This window comes from Cupressus sempervirens, chromosome 8, assembly GCF_028749045.1.
Source record: "Cupressus sempervirens isolate cs-2001-9-10 chromosome 8, ASM2874904v1, whole genome shotgun sequence".
Taxonomy (NCBI): domain Eukaryota; kingdom Viridiplantae; phylum Streptophyta; class Pinopsida; order Cupressales; family Cupressaceae; genus Cupressus; species Cupressus sempervirens.
In genome coordinates this window covers 505,944,797-505,959,282 of record NC_143125.1, presented here as the reverse complement: position 1 = coordinate 505,959,282, position 14,486 = coordinate 505,944,797, and the positions used below count along the sequence as shown (strand labels likewise).

The 14,486-nt window shown below is 32.8% G+C and overlaps 1 pseudogene; it reads left to right on the top strand.

Annotated features, from left to right (window-relative positions):
* The window catches only part of LOC149543419 (protein EXORDIUM-like 2), a 116,781-nt pseudogene that overhangs the window by 94,462 nt on the left and 7,833 nt on the right, over positions 1-14,486 (top strand).

The following is a 14,486-nucleotide window of genomic DNA, read 5'->3' as shown; positions in this document are numbered from 1 at the left end:
AGGTTATAGTGCACCAACAATATATCAGAATATGAGGCTGCTATCATAGAATTTAAAACAACAATAGAGTGAAATATCATAGAGTTCTATGTCTTTAGTGATTTACAACTAATAATCAAGCAGGTCCTTGATGAGTATTAAATAAAAGATGACAAGTTACTACCCTATAAAGATATGGTGGATAAAATGAAGGAGCACTTCATCAAGATTCAATTCATGCAAGTTCCATGACTTCAAAATAAGATCACAGACACAATAGCTACTATTGGTTGGCTCCTAGAAATTCCTCGCGAAGCTTCACAATATGAATTCTTAGTCAAGAAATTACATATGCCTAGATATGAAAAATGATGAATCAATGATGGTATGCATTATAGTTGGTCCCTAATCTACATGGTACCATGAGATTTACACTCACCTAAAAGATGGTATCACATCCCCTCACCTCACATAACACAAATGCTTGAACATTATTCACAAGTCTTCACAGTACACTATTGTAGCACACACCCTATATCACTGAGATTATCATGATACCCTTTCTAGGTGTTTAGACTAAAAAAAGGATAAATGATTCTAAGGGAGATACACACCAAAATTTATGGTTCTCACATGATTGGTATGGTCTTAGCTAGTTAAATATTAAGAGTTGTGTATTATCAATCCATATTAGTGCACAATGCCTATGAGTTTTTAAAGAGGTGCTTACCATGTTAATAGCATGCCAATCTGATATGTGGTATGGAACAAGATCTATAACCTGATGCACTACCATGACCAATTTTATGCTAGGGATTTGACCTGGTTGGGATGATCACACCCTCATTTTTTGAAGGACACAAGTGGATCATCATAACAACCAATTATTTCACCAAGCAGGTTGAAGTAGTTCCCCTTATCAATGCCATAAGAGTTCAAGTTTCCAAATTTATCCTCTAACATATTGTATACCACTTCAGTATCTATGCCACCATCTTCATAGATCACAGATTCAATTTTGAAAATCTAAATATGGAAGAGTTTTGTACCTACCTTCACATTCACAATCTCTTTTCTAGCCCATACTTCCCACAAGCTAATGGTTAAGCTAAGGAAACCAATAAAACCCTCCACAAAATAGTCAAAAAGGTTGTCAATGAATTGAGCTATGATTGGAATTTACAAATTAACCTTGCCCTTTGGGCATATTGCACTTCACTATTCACATCTACAAGCACAACCCCATGCTCCTTGGTTTATGGTGTTGTGCCAATAAAGGTCGAAATCCCTTCCTTGCATATTTATTTGCAAGATGAAATATTAGATGACTACTGAGTTGCTAGAATCACCAAACTTGATCTACTCGATGAAAGAAGGCAACATGCCTATGACCACCTAGTAATATTAGAACCAACTCAAGATAAATTTCAACAGAAAGGTTCATCCTCACCAATTTTAGGTGAGAGACATGGCATTGAAGGAGAACATGAAAGTACAACTAGATCAAGATAATAAAGGTAAGTTTGAGCCCACCTATCTAGGTCCCTATATTGGCATAGCATCCTTCATCTTAGGATCATATCTTTTATGCACTTTAGAAGGAAAAAATATGAATGATCCCACTGATATCATTTATCTTAAGAAGTTCTATGCCCATGATACTTAGCATACCTTGCAAAATATCCTAGAAAAAACATAAAAACATAATAAAAATGTCTTGGAAAAAAATCATCATCATGTGAAAACCTAGTAATACAAGAACATGGTGATAACAAAAAAATCAAAATATCAAAAAAGAAAAAGAGAAAAATACAAAAGTAGGAAAAAAAAAACAAGTGTCCAATGGTGAAAAATTGGCAATTCAAGCATCTTGGATAGGTACCTTGGTGAAAACCTAGCAATAGACACCAAGTGTACTCAGAATTTCCCATTATCTATCAAATATCATCCTCAAATCCCCACATCTTCACTCATTCACTTACTCATATTCCTATGGTGTTATAGCATCACATGATAGAGACACATGTGTTGGTAATTACAATTGAACAAATAAATATGAACCGTGTGTTATACCATTGCAATTTGTACCATGAACTAACATGGTTTCATATGTACTATATCTATTGCATCCTATTATTCGATTGACTACCACCCCATCCTAAGCTTTCTAGTTTTACTATAGAAATCAATTCTACTATCTTTTTCTCCTAAACTTCTATACAATCATCCTTGCAAATAACTTGGTCTATCTATTGAACATACAACCTTCCATGTTAGTCATTAGTTACCCCCCTATACATATCCCACTTTTTGAGTCAATCTTTGTCTGATCAAGGTACTTATGTGATATTATTTTTGCTAAGTAAGTATTTTCCTAAAAACTTTCTATTTGCTGGTAAATCATGGTTCCAGGTGCTACCGAAAGGTCCTTGTAGGATATATCCTTCCTAATGTCCAAATTTGATCTATTAGTATCTAGTCCTACTGATATCTTTGGAAAAAGGTTATTGTTCTTGGATTTAATCTTTCTTTCAATGTTGAATTTCAATTTTTGTTCTTGATTATCTTTTTCGACCAATTTGGTTGTTCTCTCCTTAAAGTTATCACGTTCTTTCATATCATGGTATGTTGTGAATGAGGCAATTCAAGAGCAAGGTCTAGATTAGTTTTTCATTATTTTTTGTTCTATCTATGAGTTAGTTGGATGTAACCCTTATATATCAAAACATGTAATCAATTGTGATTTCATGGTGCACTTAGGAAATATCTCTTATTTGTGGGTTACCCAACATCTTTTCCACTTTGATTCCTCTCAGGATTCATGTGTGATGCTAGGGTAATCCTTTCATTTCTATTTTGAGTCAGTCTTGTGCAATGAGAAAAACAAATCCTTGATTTTTGTGGTAACCTTGGTAGGTCCCCAACATTTCCATATCAAATTAAGTGCTCAACTACATGATGGTACTCCTTCACAGGATGCTCCATGCTCAAGCTTCAAAGGATTCCATCACATCCCCCATTCAAAAGGAAATGCAAAAAAAGAGAAATCATTTTTATAGAATTTGAAAAATATCCCAAAGATTTCATTGATCCCAACATCTTATGTAAGTATTCTATTAATATCAGTCCTACAATCATGATACTATAATATCTAATACCAGAAAAGCCCAAATTTTCCAGTTTCCATTCTTCCCACACTCACTACCCTAAGGGTTAAATTTTAAAGCCCACCCCCCCATGAATCCCTAATATATTAATCCATGTTTACAATTGTGCAAGTGATTTCTCCCCAACATTGGAGGCATAATCAGTTAGTGATATGTTGCATTTTCCACTTTTCAAGTCACTGCATTCCACATTAACTTTGCATAAATCATTTGCATTTAGTCACATATTCATTGCATGTTACTGATATTTCATCTTAATTTTATTATATAGTCACCTTAGTTTCATTACATCATACATTTGTTAAATCTTCATTACATTCATAAATCATTTTAGTGATATTTACTTAACATTGCATCATTCATTATCATAATATATTGCTTACATTGCATAATTCATTTAGTTACATATCGTGTAACATTATACATTAAATTTTCATTCAATTTCAATTGTACTTAGCCACATTCATTGTTCATTTTAAATATATTTAATTGCACTCATCATTCATTTTTAGAATGCACTGTATTTTCATTATCATACATTTTTTATTTCACTTAATCAAATAATCATTTGAATTTAGTTACAATTTGTTTGTTATTTCTTAATCATTCTTAGTGCTCATTATAATCTCATTGTGTTAGTAAAATTAACCTTAGTTACATTACCCTTTAGTGCATTAGTTATCAATATCATTTCATTGCAATAGTCTCATTAACCTTGGTCGTGTTATCATTATCATTTCCTTGTATTGATCTCAAATCTCCTTAGTTATCATTTAGGTGCATTTGTTATTATTCAGGTGATTTTTTTATCATTATTATTTCATTTTATTCATTCATTATTATTTAACTTTTATTTGAGGCATTATCACTTGCTTGCATTAAAATAAATCTCACTGCATTTTGCATTAGATACATTATTTATTAAAATAATTTCATGTATATCATTTCATCTCATTTCCATCATGAAATACATTCCAATATATAACCATAGGCACATCAAATATATGCCTAAATTTAAATCATCATTGCATCACATTTACATAATGTAAGGTACACTATTAGTTGGATCACAAAACATATCACATACAACTTCATTAGTCACATAGGTCAATCATCCATCACATCCTTCAAGAACATGTTAGTACCATCATATATAACATAATGCATATAGATACTATCATATCCTGTAGTCGCACAGGTTAGTACCACATCATATATACATCACATAAAGCATCATAATGATCTCGTAAGAAAAAAAAGTTGCACATGATCCATAACAAACATATATTCCACCCAATCAATGCTACTCATATATCTCATCCTACAAAGAATCAAAATAATACATCCCACCCATGAAATGTTAAAGGTTCATCAAATGTCCTTTATGTCCATCATATAGTAGATAAGGGTTTGTGCCCTCAAAAATACAAATATAAATAATGTAAAGTACATCATACACATAGTATAAATCCCAAAATATAGCATATCACTACCCATATATTTCCATTTGATCAGAACCTATAGGCGGCGCTCCTCTTGTGGCTGGATCTATCCTTGGGGTAATCTATGTTAAACCTAATGGTATTGGTGGCATTGCATGAATTCTCATGATCCTCACATGTATCCACTCCAAAAATACTTAGCCACTTGGCCTTATCCATACTGCCAACTCTCCCACCTAGATCACTCCCTTCTGCTCCTCTCCTCCCCAAGTTGTCTTTACTCCATTCAATTTACAACTAATTGATGAGCTTAAGGGGATTTCTAATGAATGGTTCATACGGTGCAACACTTGGTGAAGGTTTGTCAAATGGGGTTGTAAGCAGAGTAGGTCTCACTATGGAGGGAACTTCATAGTTAAGTGCGCTCAAGCTAGAGTAGTACTGGGATGGGTGACCTTTCGAGAAGTCCTAGTGCTTCACCTCTGTGAGCATCACCTAGATCCAATGAGTGCTAAGTGTTCCATTTATTCTCATGAGAGATGAATTCATGTGTGAATCACTACTCATGATATATGGGTCAATATGTTTGACTAAAAAATGACATAGTTAAATCTTGATAGCAATATCACAATTTGATTTGATGTGGAAAATACCTCCTAGTTATCAATCGATGAGCTTAAGGGGATTTATAATGAATGATTCATAAGGCACAACACTTGGTGAAGGTTTTACAAATGGGGTTGCAATCATAGTGGGTTTAACAATGGAGGGAATTCTATAGTTAAGCACGCTCAAGATGGAGTATTACTGGGATGGGTGACCTCCTTAGAGGTCCTAGTGCTTCACCTATGTGAGCATCACCTAGATCCAATGAGTGCTAAGTGTTCTATTTACTCTCATTAGAGATAGATTCATGTTTGAATCACTACTCATGATATATGGGTCAATGTGTTTGACTCAAAAATTACACAATTAAATCCTGATAGCAATATCACAATTTGACTTGTTGTGGAAAATACCTCCTACTTATCAAAACTAACCATGTTAGATCCTAAATGGAACCCCAAAACCCACTAGTAGCCACACTTCCTACTCCACTTCACATATCTGGTAGTGAGAACCTTAGTACCTTGTACATGAAACCCAAAGATCATGTATACATCTTCTAAGGTAATCATCATATATATTATTAGGAGATGGAGTGTGGCTATCTTTGAATGCCATTGCTCACATAATGCTATCACTATATATCCATATAGGTAAACCTATGGAGCATCCTCTCTAGGTACCCCAGACTAAAGTCATCAATACATTCTCACTCTGCTACTCCAAAGTTCTCTGCAACTCTTAGCATTGTTATGCCTCTCACTCAAGACACGAATGTATCAATAGACCACTATATCCACAAATTAACCAATTGTCAGTACTTATTTATTCTATAAAATCACCTAAATATTCATCCCAAAACTTTAATTTTACCAATCTAAACAACACCCAACCCACCTCTATCTATCTAGAACCCTTATTCGACCTCTAAATCTTACTTTTTACCCTCTATCCACCTTTTCACTAGTTAAGAACCATGCTCTCATGATCCACTAGCCTCATAGTATTCCTAGTGTCATAGGACCAAATTTTGCATAAACCCTCCCTTAAGTCAACCACCTCTTGTAATACCACATTTATTGAGTACCCACCCATAGTTTAAGCCATAATAATGCATTCTTACAAGTGAGATCACATTCACACTAAATATTACCCCATATATGTGATATCACATAAAATTTATATGGGATTGCATTCCTACAAGATATTCTTCCATTACCCATTTCCCCCAATACCCCTTGGATCTTTTATGGGACCATGATCGCATCAGTCTTGCACACGATCCTATTGAACTCACGTCTACAATAAAATGTTTTAAAACACCAAGACTGACAAAAATGAAAAAATGAAAAAAATAAAAATAAAAAATAAAAATAGTTTGGTTTAGTCCCTACCACTTAGTCCATCATTCTGTGCACATGCATTCATTACACAATCTCTGCCCAATGATTTGGTCTATTAGAGTTGTCATATTATAGCTAATAATTAATTAATTTAATTATTAGTCTATTATACTCTACATTTAAGTTAAACTTAGGCATCTTATTATTCTATAGGGTTTTCTCCTTTAGGGTTTCCCTTTTAGGGTTTTGTGATTCCTTTTATAAGGATTCACCTCTTTGTATTTGAATTATTCACTTATTGGATCATAATAGAGATTTCTCTTTGCATGTCCATAAGATGTCTCTGGCATTTTGGCCTCCATGATTTTTTCTTGCTTCTGTTCTTTTCTTTTTCCATGTGACAGGATTATGCATGCAAGTGTTCTTGGGAGATTAGTTTTCACCTAATCTAACATGGTATCAGAGCCATCTTGCTGCTCGCTGTTCATTTTTTGTTGAAGTGTTTTAGAAGCAGGAGGTTTTCAAGGGTTTCAGAAGCTTTTTATGTGGATTTAGGAGGGACCTTTGTTTCTAGTCACTTTGGGCTCAAATAGACATCACTGTTGCGCTCAGAGTGCCCAAAAACCCCAGAATCCATATAAAACTTGTCCATTTTGGACAACGTGGCTTTGAGGCAATTTTTTTTCTTTTTAAGTGTCGTACGGGCACGAAAACCAAAAAAAATTATTTAAGAAAATATATATTTTAATGATTTTAGCATTTCTTTAATGCAGCTTGTGTATTTTGAAAGGCGCCATCGATGCTCCTCTGCCACCGGCAGTGCCTCCAGTGCGTCCGCGCTCTGCCCGCCACTGTATTGCCCAACGTGGCCCCTGCTCTACTTTGCTACAGACTCACTACTGCCCACCACGACCCATGCTCCATCCGCCGCTGTGCATCACCTCCTGGCCTCACTCTGCTCTGCCCTGCTGGCCCTGTAGGTTTTTAAGCCCCGTGGTGGTCACATGGGTGACCAGGAGCCCAGATCTAGCCCCCTATGTGCGCCATGCGCCCAGAGGCTCAAAATTTTCAGCCCCAAGGGCTCTAAATTCTTCTTGTGGAGCCTTTCTAACCCTCCCACACTATTTTTGCTTTATCTAGAGCATACAGGGGTCTTTTTTGGACTTCTTTATATCATCAAAAAGCTATTTTTGAGGTCTTTCTGATTATGGAGGTTAGGGTTTTTGGATCTACCTTTTTTATAGTGTTTTTTTGCTATCAATGGTGATGTTTATTTTTTGCCTTCTAGGAGCCATATCTTGCTCATCCAAAATCTTTTTTGGGCTCACCAGATATCATTGGAAAGTTGGTTTTGTAAGTTATTCAGTTGTAGAGGTCTTTTATCTAGATTCTACTCTAGGTTCTTTCTCCTTTGAGTTTTGCACTTTTGCACTCTTGTGGATTACTTGGATTCAACAGGTCCTGGGATCTCTTCTTCTATTCTTTTGGCTCACTCTTCTTTCTAACTTTTGAGCATTGTATGCTTCTCTTCTATTGCATTCTTTTTTCTATAAACGTACTGAGATAAAGTGCCTGCTTTTGCATATCTAGGATCTTGTACACCTTGTGTTTGTTTGTACTCACACTCAGTTATAAAGTGCCATGGGGGCTCATGATGTTTTGCCTTTTGTGCTCATCCACCTTTGTCAAGTGAATGTTTCTTCCACGACATTAGCCCATGCTGTGTGTTGGTGACACCACCCTTTATCCTGTGCTTGTAATTCTATTGCACTATTGGTGTTCCTGATTCTTCTTCTTGCAGATGTTTTTGGCATTGCATTTCACTGTTCCTGTCACCCCTCTCCCTGTTCAGCATTATGGGGTGGGGGGTTCTCCTATTGGCTCTATTGCTTCCTTGGTTCAGTTGAGTGATCTATGTATTCAGTTTTTGTTCCTATGTACTAGGCAGATGCAGTGGCTAGGAACCTATGCATTTCGGTGAGATGGTTCATCTACTATATAGACACTCATTCAATCCTACTTTTGGAGGTCACCTCTTCAATTGATCAGCTCTTTAGACTTTATCTTCTCTACCTAGTCATGCACTATTTTAGTGGGGGTTCAACAGTTTCTTCTGACAGTATTTGCAGCTTCATGCTTTAGAGATGCTTCATGCTCTTTCTTGTTCCTTTCTTTGGGACATTCCCTAGATTGGAGGCCTTGTTTCCTTCATCTAGTTCATCTCTTTTTGGGGTAGAGTTTTCTCTATTTTCCCACTTTGCAGAGATTTCTTGTACTTGGGTACCTGATCATGCCTTGTTGCGGGGACCCATTGCTCTTTCATGCAATTTTTGTTTTCATGCATCTTTTAGTCCTTAGTTTTTTAGCTTCTCCCTAAGTTACACTTAAGGGGGGGTGTTAGAGTTGTCATATTATAGCTAATAATTAATTAATTAAATTATTAGTCTATTATACTCTACACTTAAGTTAAACTTAGGCATCTTATTATTCTTTAGGGTTTTCTCCTTTAGGGTTTCCCTTTTAGGGTTTTGTGATTCCTTTTAAAAGGATTCACCTCTTTGTATTTTAATTATTCACTTATTGGATCATATTAGAGATTTCTCTTTGCATGTCCATAAGATGTCTCTGGCCTTTTGGCCTCCATGATTTTTTCTTGCTTCTGTTCTTTGCTTTTTCCATGTGATAGGGTTATGCATGCAGGTGTTCTTGGGAGATTAGTTTTTCACCTAATCTAACATGGTCATCCCTGTGCAACCATCTCACAAGAAAAAATAAGAGCTCAAAATAACAAGATCTCTATAAGAAAAATAATCGTGATTAACCCATTTCTAATCCTACTAACCCTTACATAGAAACTATTATGAGCCCAGTTTTTCTTTTCCCCCTCCAGAATGACCCCTTTTCACCCTTCTCTTATTTTGTTTTAACATTGTGATCACAAATCTAACCCTTTATTAGCCATTGTGCATCCTACTTCTCACCCAAGTTTTTGTACTTTTTGAGATGCCTCTTGCCTCATATTCTGTTTCCACCACCTTCTTGAGGGGGAATCACCCAATTTAGTCTCTCTCCTTTCTTATCAAAGTTGGAGCAACTTTTCTTTCTTTAAAAATCTTCTTCATGTCATTTATCCTCAAAACTTCTTTGAAATAGTGTTGTCCCAACACTATGTCAAAGAGGGGCAAAATGTAGACACCTAAATTTGATCACACAATTAATTAATTATATTTAATCATCTCCTAAGATATTTTAATTAAATATTAAATTAATTGATGGTTTTTTTCTTGGTTTTTTTTAATCAATAAAAGGAAAGTGACCAATTTATTTTATTAGCTCTTATAATGTTACAACTACCTTGTTCATGTGCAGGCATTGGGGAAAAAAGAACGAGGCCGAGAAAACCCCCGGTATTCCCTAGTTAATTAATTGGTTGTAGTCCATAGTCTAATTTATTGATTAAACCCCTATTCCTCTATGTAAACTCCCCACTTAGAAACACAAGAGAAATAAACCTAACATGTTGCAATGTTAGTTGATTTCTTTAAAAAATTTAAACAATATCAAATTAATAATATGGAAGTACTACACACATACACAATGACCACACATATGCAAATACAATAAATATTTCATTCCTCAAGGGTTTCTTTAGGTTGAGTAATGTTCAAGATGTTTATATTAGTTAGTTTAAATCTTAAGTACAATGTCATGATCACAAGGAAATAACAGATACATCATCTGATAAAAAAATGCATAATTATAACTGTTACAATACATCTAAGGAATAACTTTGACGACACATGTTGCATGGTTTGCAAGAATAGATACAATTACATCCAAACACAAGATACATGTTAACATATATACATCAACTGAATATAAATATTTGAGATAAGAATACGAGTGATAATCATACACTACTATAATGAACATCCAACAACTGTCAATTTGAGGGAGACCCAAATGGTAAGAAGTCACTACCTCTCAACCGCATTGTCACCTAGTCAGTCTTCCATACCCACCATGCAGGGAACATAATGAAAAATTTGCTTATGGATAATTAGACCATAAAACAATCCTAAACAAGGAATTTTGATAGCCAAATCTACCCTAAGGGTAACAAACTACTAGCAAAGAAAAGATAATCAAAATTGAAAGGACACTCTATCCAATACCAAAACCACATACCAAGTCAAAATGAAGATACTATGATTAAATCAAATATCTAAAATCAAGAGATAAAGTCAATGAAAGATAACCACTTCAAGTCAAAGCCACATGTCAAAAGTGCAATAATCAACATAGCATCAATTGCCATTAATGAAAGGAAATCATCAATAATAAGTACATCAACCATAAATACAACACTAGAGACACACACAAAATCTAAGTAAGATACTCAGGCTACATACTAGGAAGTGTCATCACATGGTCAAACTACTTGAGCTACCCTAGACTGGTCTCTCATTAGACCCCAAACCCTCAAGTGTTGAGTTACCTTTGATTGGTCACTTTGGACCCCAGACCCTCAACATGACACATGTAGAACTAGAATACCCTCTCATGAAGATGAGCAAAATCGGTTATACCTCTCACTAGGTATCATCTCATCCCATCCTTAGCCTGTACAAGCACTGAAGGCATGGGTGAGGAGTATCTCTAACTTAGATGTTTAGTGTATCTCAAGGAAAGGGCTAGGAAATTTTTTTTAATTACTATGTTATCACTTGTTACACAACATATAATGAGTTACCTTGGTAGCCACTTTGGGTTTCAACCCCTATTACAAGCCACTCCCAAAGACATGTACCTAGACAACCTCCCCTAAGCACATGAATCACAATTGTGCTCCAGAACACAACATCCACAATGATTAGATTTGGTTCCTTAATAGGCAACTTGAATAATAAGATGGTTCTCCAAACCCAAGTAAACATAAATGCACACAAAGTTAATCTCCTAAATGCAACTTTCAATTTAAAATACAACGCTCATCATAATGTCTAGAACAAATAAACTTATAGAAGAAATCACAAAAATACTGAAAGTACAAATATCAAATTGAAATAAAATCCAAAACCTTTAGTGTACCACTTCTAAAGCCGACACAATTCCTATTGAACAAACCAAATAGAACAAAAGGATACACCCAAATAGATAAAACACAAATTCAATCTCAGATGTATAAAAATAAATGAAGTGTTTACTACTGTTTGATTTAATTATAAAAAATGTCAATACATAAGCTTTCTTTTGACCATATAATAATGTTAGCATTAATTATAATAATATTTCATTATAATCATTAAGTTATTATTTGAATTATTTATAGTTCGAACAAATGTTCTTTTATAAATTAAACCAATTTATAAATAAGTCCCAATTTTAAACATAATTTAGTTTAATTAATTTACAGATTTTATTTAACATAAATAATCATAAAATTAAATGAATTTAATAGTAATATTAAATAGTTTAAAATATCTAAATTACTTTGAAACAAAATAATTTTATAATATTAAAAAAACTAATTTACAACTAGCTCTAATTATAAACAAGTGACACAAAGCATCAAAGTTCCTACCTATAGTGTAGCTCATTTGAATATTAAAAAATGTATAGGGTTTTGTTATTGAGTGGGGAAAATTTTGAGTGCTTAGATTGTCACCCTATATGCATTATTTTTGAAATTGGCTGTGATAATTTTGCATGACAAATGTGGAAATCTGTTAAGCTTGTTTTGAGCAAGTCCTTGAAGAACCATCTTAATGTTGTCTTAAGTAACATATCTATAGTAACATCATTAATTTGAAATATTTTTAACAATTGAAAAATTAAATAAATTTTACAAATAAATTAAATGTAAAAAATATGTTAGACCATTTAATGTAAATTTGACAATATCTATATTTTAAAAGAAAACTCATTGATTATTATTATTAATATCATTTATTTTCTATTAGATAAAAAAAATTGTGAAGTTAAATAATATGTCAATAAATAATATTTATTAACTTAATTATATTTAATTCTAATATTGTAAAAATATACAAGTCAAAATAATATTTAAAAGAAATCTAATTAACCCAATTGTAAAAAGATATATATATTTTTGGTTTGGTAAGAGGCCAAAGCCAAGATTCATTCTTATTATTATGTATTGTGATTAATTATCATTATTTATTAACCTCAAGTAGATTTGAACCCAAGACCTCTCTTATAAGAGGCTCACAATTTACCATTGTGTTGTAGGCTCTTGACTATTATCAAAAGATAAGTTGTTATTAATGAATGACATAAAATTGTCATTAATGAAATGCCATCTTTTGATATGATGTGGAAAAATCTAATTGATATATGGTAATTATAAAAAGATATAAAGTGTAATTAATGACATGAAATTACATGACATATATTTTAAAAAAATTCTTGAGGGAAATTGATTTTTATCCCTACCAAAATTAGCATAGGCCAATATGATTATTGAAAAATGCGAATTATTAAATCTTGAAAAATAAAAAAAAGATGTAAACATTTGAAAGTCAATTTAACTTTTTAAATTCTATTAGCTAATTGGCCAATTTAGTTGAAAACTTGAGTTGAATGGATACAAAATAAACCAGTGACGCAATGTGTCAAAATTCCTCATTAAAGTAAACATATTGTAAAGGAGGATGAAGTTTAGGTGGAGGGAAGAATGAGCAAAATAAATAGTGGTTAAGAGAGAGGGGGTGATGATAAATGTAGCTAGAGAATGAATGGAACACTTAACAATCATAAATGATAGATGCATTATGTACCAGTATGTAATAGTATACATGATATGTTTTGTATGGCTTGTTATGTGCAAGCACATTACTAAGGAATCATGCGTAGGTGAAAAATATGTTTAAAATAAAAGAAAAATTTACTTTAAACCACCAAATTTCTATGTCATTATTACTTTAAGAAGAAGAAGATTTTTAAAATCCATATGAAACTAATTCAATTATGGTTCTGAATTCAATTATGTAATAGTATGCATGATGCAAAAATACTCACACAATGGAATCCATAAGCATAATTGAATTAGCATTATTACTTTGTTGACCTAATGACACAATTGCCATAGAGGTTGAAGACAATAGTTTTGAAAGACTATAAAGATAAAATTTAGGTTTGAATAGAGTATAAACTGACTTCATAAATACTATAATATAGTTTCGAAATGTTACAATACTTGGTTATAGATTTTGAATTTATGAATTGGTATATAAATAGATTTATTAAATTAAAGAATTATTTTACATAAATTAGTAAACATTTTTCATATATATATATATTGGATTGGTAAATGTACAAAACCTAGATTGATTACTGATATTTATTATCATTAATTATTTTTGTGTTAAGCAAATTCAAACCCAAGACCTCCCACATGAGAGGCTCACAAGTTACCATTGTGTTGTAGGCTCTTTCCTTCTAATATTAATCTATATTATGTATACATACTTTTTAAACAAATTTTTTTTAATAATATTCATTTGAGTTGAACCATTTTTTTAGTAATTATTTAAAAATAATTTCATTAAAAATGCACTCTTTTTAAAAATTAATAAAGTTAATAAAATTAAACTTTATTTTATTTAAAAGAAATATATTCAAATGTATTGAATATTAATAATTTTTTGAATTAATAAAATTATTTGAAGTTCAAATTAAATGTCAGTAAGTGTTATATGACTTTGATTGTTAGTATGGTTCAAGTTAAGACTTTTCACTACTTACAAATTTATACAATCTAAAATTCTGCATGTAGATTTCATGTGGAGAGTTAACACATGGACAAGTCTTGCTAGATGTGTAAGACATTATGTGGCAGAAAAATAAAATAGCTTTGAAAATGCACAAGGATTCAATGAAAATGAAGAAATTGCCTACTTGTTTATTGTCTGTGTCATTCAATTAAG